At 39.4% G+C, this 6,575-nt stretch overlaps 1 long non-coding RNA gene across 1 annotated transcript; it reads left to right on the top strand.

Moving 5' to 3' along the window:
• Window positions 1-874: 874 nt before the first annotated feature.
• LOC114840719 lies at window positions 875-1,360 on the top strand. Its single transcript, XR_004576737.1, has 2 exons — window positions 875-1,029; window positions 1,141-1,360. It is a non-coding gene; the product is annotated as an uncharacterized LOC114840719 (long non-coding RNA).
• Window positions 1,361-6,575: the final 5,215 nt, after the last annotated feature.

The following is a 6,575-nucleotide window of genomic DNA, read 5'->3' as shown; positions in this document are numbered from 1 at the left end:
TAAACATTACGAGCTATTTGCTATTTTCTATTTTTTTATCGAACATCCATTAACAAAAAAAATACCTTTAAAAACACTTAATACTGACAAGTTACAATCTGTCTTCAAACCAAATATACCACACAAAATAATAGACTTGAGTGCAAACTTCCATAAAATAGCACACTACTTCTCCTAACAGGAGTAGGAAAACAAGGGTGTGTGGCATACAAAAAAGTTCAACAAAAATAATTAAACTTGTTAAATTAAATTGTGCAATCAGTCTTTTGTGTATAATACAGCTTGTGGGCATATTTTGCTTTTATCTGACGCTCCTGTCACTCCACTTCTCAGGTCATCATACATCTCCCAGACACATGGAGACCTCCTGCAATAGGCCACATAATGTCCAAGAGCATCCTGGGTTAAGCCTCCTCTAAAAGCAATGACTGCCCGTAAAGTAAATCTCTTTCCCTGGAGCATCAGATTGGAGGGAAATTCACTCAAAGGAAATTCTGTGGAGTTGCTTCCCAGGTCAGTTTCAATCCATATAAGTTCTCCCAGACTGTAACTGTGAGAAACTTTCCCTGCACAGAGCACTTTTTCTGGCTTGATTGCAGAGGGACTCTGTGACGGACTTTGGATCGGCCTGAGGCAGGGGGACTCTGGAAGGTCAAGGCCTTCTTCCACCGCAGTCTGAAGATGAGCCATGCCAGAAGCCTGCAGTACAGCAACAGAAATACAAACAAATGCAATTTCCCTTGTGACTTGTTTGCTGAGACCACAATTCTGTGAAGAGCACTGTTTTGTTAATGAAACACAAGTGCGTTTTGTCATTGACTTTTCAATGATAGTGGAGATGTGGCATTGTGCATCAATTCGGAGAGCACCAGACTTCAGTCGGACAGCTTTGAATATTTCGCTCATCAGTTCTGCCCTCTGTATGTAGGCCTGTGCATTCAGACCCTTTGTGGTGATGGATTTCACTAGCTGGAGGAGGTTGTTGGAATCCTCATTGCAAACAATATTTTCAAAAGTTACACTATCACAGTAGGCACAACATAAGCATTGACAAAAACCATCAAATGCACATGTGTTCAGCACAGAGATTCTTGATTTCCTGAGTTTAACAGGCTGTTCATTGTTTCCATTTTTCAACAGGTCCACTTTGAGTCTTTTCCCTCTCACAGATGGATCTGCATGGAGCCATTCAGGACAAGGAGAGAGGTATGAACTCCTCTTCCTCTTTTTGGGTGGAACTGCTAAGCCTCTCCAGTTTTCAACAGCTTCTTCATCTGTTGGATGGATGTTTGTGACAGTGTCAGACTTCCCAGAGCAGGAAGCATCCATCTCTGGCCTTCCATCAATCCTGCAGGTTGTGGTGGGTAGTGGACTGACTCCTGTGTCGATCTCTGTTGCAACAGCCTCATCCTCTTCACCTTTTTCCACACTCTTTAGTTTTGCAGAAAAAATATGCATGTTGCCTTCAATGAAGGACAGATGTCGAGCAATGAATCGATCCACTCGAATAGGCAAGTGTTCATGCTTGAAAAGGCCGCGTTTGATGTTTTTAAACTCGGCTTCGACATTGGCTGAACTTGCAGTGATTTTGGAGCTCCGGAAGTGAGGGATCATTACCCCTGTCCAGAGAGGTAAGTAATTTGCAAGCCAGATTATATTTGGAATAATCTCAGGGAGGAAGTGCATATTGTCATGATCACCATTAGATGTGGCAAGTGACCTGCTCTCCTCACATATATCTGTTACCCACTGCTGCAGGTCTGTCTGTGTTTGGATCCACTTCTTCCAGGTCTGCACCCTCTACATCTGGAATGATGACACACTCTTCTGCAATTCTGGCTTTTAGGTATTTCTTGCACCTTTCTGAAATGAGGGGGGCTCCAGAGCTGTCACTGCCCTCTGTTTCGCTAAGAGCCACAATAGTAATGCATCTTAGTAGCTCTCTTGCATCGTCCATGGATTGTGACATGAGAAGCTGCGCTATTGACCTAACAAAGAAATCTTTAATGCTATGTTTTTTTTTTCAAGCAGTCCCACCGGCAGATCATCTTGATGCAGTGAGCAACATCAACCCGCACAAAACAAGGTGGGACTTTTGCTGACTGTCTACCGAGTAAGACACCACAACATTCATTGATGTAGGTCTTAAGATCAGGATGAGAAGTAAAAGCCTTGACCAAAGCTCAGAGCAAAGCCAAAGAAAAGTCACTCACAACCTCTTTTGGGGTAGGTGCACCTGCGTGTATCCATTCTGTCAGCCAATGTGTTATGGCATTAACATCATGTCTCTCTGACAGCATTTGCACCACTGGGACACTTGAGCTCTCACCCCCTGCCACAACACCCTGATAAAGGAATATATGGCCAGACTTGCCATTTGGTCTCAGTTGCATCAAAACTCACAGTGGGGTTAGTAGATGTCTTTAATAATGTCTTGTACATCTACATTTGTGTTTGGCTCCAATAGTGACAAAAAAACTTGTCTAGTCCAATGTCTTTAATGCTACCACTGTGAGGGGCACTGTATTTTAGCATCTGCAATGACAGAATAGGATCCTTGTCGCCTAATTCCAAATCATTTCTCTCCTGCTTTGCTTTGCGCAGGGTGGCCAAATTAGGCAGATGACTTGGCTCAGGATCTCCAAAATCCATCAGCTTTATTGCCTCTGATGCCCTCCATACATGGGGTTCCTTTCTACCCTCACACAGTTCTTTGGATATCTGCACACACAAGTTACCAGACATCGGATGTTTGGAACAGCCAGTATGCAGGGAGTCATCAGTGTTTTTAAGCGAACACCTGAACATCATTGTGCTGTTTATTTCAGGCTTTTTGTCACATTTAATGTGAATTTGGCCACAACACTCCTTACAGTTGCCTCTGATTACAATATATTTGTTTGTGACTGATGGATAGACCTTGGCTCTTTTAAAAGTAAATGTGCAGGGGCATTTCACTTCTTGCCAAATGTGATGATTTATCACATGCGTCCAGATACCAGGCTTCAAAATTGTGTATTCCTTTTTTATGTTTTAGAGAACTTGTTTTTGTATGTCACTGTTTCAGGCATAAATTCAATCCATTTCTGAAATGGAACTTCAAAATCAAAAGTGCAGCAATCTTTTGGACTGGAGGAAAGGGACCCTGGCTCAAAATCAGTGTCATCACTACTGCCACTTGTTTCATGATCACGTTCATGAGTAAACCCTAAAGCATTCCAGATGTTGTGTCTGTTTAATTTAACAAAAGTGTATAGTGCCTTTGCAGTGATCTTGTTGTCTAGCTGTTTACTAAGCTCTGTCCAGATGCTCTCATTAGGAGTAGCTATGTTGCCATTTTGGATTATGGCCTCATTTGATGAACACAGGACTGTGAAAATGGAATCCCTGTCGACTGCTGGTTTCTTGGGCATCTGGCATAAGCAAAACATAATTACCCTCAATTATTCTGATTCCAAAAAATATCATGTACAGCATAAATTTGTTTTAATATATTACTGTATTGGTCTGAATATAATGATCATATAATATAGTCAGGATAATGTAGATGGATAATATATCTTATATTAGGACCAATATGGTAATGTTGACCCCTATATTGTCATTTTTTATTGAACTGAAAATTTATTGCTAACACTATCACTAATTTAGCTATGAAATGTTAAATACAGTTGCACCCATGGTCGTTTTTTAATACTAAAATGAAACTTTGTGCAACTGTAAATAGCATTTCATAGCTAAATTAGTAATAGAAGTGTTATTATTGAGGTTTCTGTTCAATAACAAGGTTAGCTCTCTTGAATGTTGTACAATATTCTTGCAGCTACTAGTATTGTAACAGACAGTTTTAAAACAATGTATACTTACATTGTTCAGAAATTTGGATTAGTAACGACTTTTGTAGTTTGATTTATATCGACCTTTTCTCCACTAATTCTCCACAATTTATACAAGAGCATTCTTGAATGGAAGTGTCACTTGCCCCTAGTGGTGGGAGTGGAGTGTAGCAGATGAGATTCGTAAAAATGAAAATACAATCAGAAGATACTGAAGTGAGGATAATTGTTTATTGAACAAATTGTGTGATGACAGAACGTCTTCGTCAATTCTACTTTAAAAGTGTGCTCACCTCGAGGATAGTTTAGCTGTTTTCTTGCCCAAAAATGCTGAAGTTACATTTAAATTACAACTTGATGCCACACGCGCACAAATCTATTTTGCTCATAGAGTAGCAGAAGATAAGAGTGACATAGGCCTAATAAAAGAAAAACATTACGTTTTTATTAAACACTACAGGACTACAAAAAACCTGATAAGAAATTGCATGATGTTCTATTAAATCATCTTTATTAGCATCTAACATTTTAGAGATTGAATAGACAAAACCGAAATAAAATGCTCATAGGCTAGGCTACTGACTAACTACATTATAGACGTCATCGTCTATAATTCAATTTCGAATATTTTAAAACCCAAAGCAGCACACACGAAACTTTTACCGGCACAAACCAGCACAAACGATCGAGACTATTTTGGGTGAATTTGGAGAATGTGGGGGGGCTGGTTGACCTCAGATTGACCTAAAAATATTATGTTAATATCTAAAAAACGGAAGCAGCACAAACGAAACTTTTTACAGCACAAACCAGCACAAACGGAGCACAAACGAACGAGCATAGTTTGAAGAAGCGAACGAGAAAAACATTTTAAGATCGGACGCGAAAATCTATTTAATGATTTTAGCATACACTTTTCACGCTTTTCATACGACTGAATTTAGTTTTTTCATACTATGACATATTTCGTTTTTCTTTTCTTACGGTCAATACATTTGAGCTCAATTTGGCTCCATAGAAATTGAGTATACGTTTATCCCATCCTGGCTGTTCTTCCTCTGGGGGCAGCCAGGAGCACTGAGCATCCTCCTCTTTTATCGGGGCTCGGGGACCAGTTCCAGGTGGTTGTCATGTCGTGTCAGGAACAGCACAGGAGAGCGTTTTGCAAGTTTTATGGGGTTCTTTATGGAGGAAACATGCAAACCCCACACAAAGGGGGTCAATAAAAGGCTTATATTAAAATACACTAACTTGTTCTGTGTTGTTCCTAGTATCATCAAAGTGAATTATTAAGTGGTTCAACAAAAAACAAAACAAAGCAAAAAACACAAACTGACAAAATGATCAAACGTTCTGTTGCGCTTTATTCAGCAAACATAGCATATCACAATATTAGCATTCACAGTTCACCAAATGACAATGTGTAATTTATTAACAAAAAAACTTCCAGGTCTGCAATATGTGAAATACATGGCTCCAAGTCTGATTCCCTCATGTTCGTCCAAAGTTTTCAATACAGCTTAACAACATCTTAAGATCTTAAGACAAATGCAGACCTATGCCCTTGCTAAACTCTTTACAAAAACGTTTAACAAAGTCAGTTAGCTTACGTTATTCACAGAAAAAAGTAAATACCACCATAAAACTTCAGGAGCTAGCCACCTACCTTTAAAACGACAAATAGTAACATTTGGTAATTTGTGTGGTTTAGATTGGCACATATTGATAGTGGTAGCTTTTTTGACAGTGAACATATAGACGACTTTTTTCAATGTTTTGGATAATGCTAATCAGTCATATACCATTGTCTACCTTTGTCACGTGTCGCGAAAACAACAGAGAATGGGATGTAAACAAAATAAAAACCGTTTCGAAAGCGACCCATGGAGCCCTACTGAGAACGGGGTCTGCAACTAGAAGCGATCCACAGTGGAGCCGGAAGCGAGCCCTGCAGCCAGACCCCTCTCTGCTAGGGCCCTTTCATCTGTGTGAACTGAGAACTTACATCACACTGGCACTGAATACTAATGCAAGCAACTTATTTCTGAATAAAATATCAATATTCCATATGTAATTAAGTAAAATTCGAGAATTGGTCAGGGTCTGAATACCTTGCAAGGCCCTGTAAATAATATATCCTAATAATTCTAAATACAACACAGCCAGGTGCTTAGTCATGTGGCATGCTATTTCATTTCACAAAGTCAGTCTTGCAGTTACCTGGTATGTCAAGTCACATTTGGAATTAATGTCTGGAAATTCCAGCATCACCATAAGAGGGGTAGGCTACACTTGTAGCCTAAAGCTCGGTCAGCTACTTGCCTCATCTTGTATTATAGTTTCCTTCTCTTAGATGAGATTAATGTTGTTTATCAGTCTAACTAGTCTGACTAATTAAGTGAAATGCTAAGCTTTTGTTTACTAACGTGATCTGGCTTCAGTATCTCATTATTATAATAAAATCCTAAACATTGGATTTCTAGTAAAATAAGAATATGCTTATTTACTTACGGAACTCTATGGTTAGAATCCGATATAGCATTTTTTATGTAAGTAACCATGTGATATAGGGACGCCGACCCGCATCTCAGAGCCCAGGACAGGATAGAATGTTAAGGACACAAACCACAGACAAAGAATGTAAATTAAACACAGTTGATTGACAGGTCATACCGAGCCAATAATGTTTTCACAAATTTGCGCGAATAACCAATAGTTTATTCACGTGGGCGTGAACAG

Source organism: Esox lucius, chromosome 13 (assembly GCF_011004845.1).
Source record: "Esox lucius isolate fEsoLuc1 chromosome 13, fEsoLuc1.pri, whole genome shotgun sequence".
NCBI classification, from domain to species: Eukaryota; Metazoa; Chordata; class Actinopteri; order Esociformes; family Esocidae; genus Esox; species Esox lucius.
This window is presented reverse-complemented; position numbering and strand designations above follow the sequence as displayed.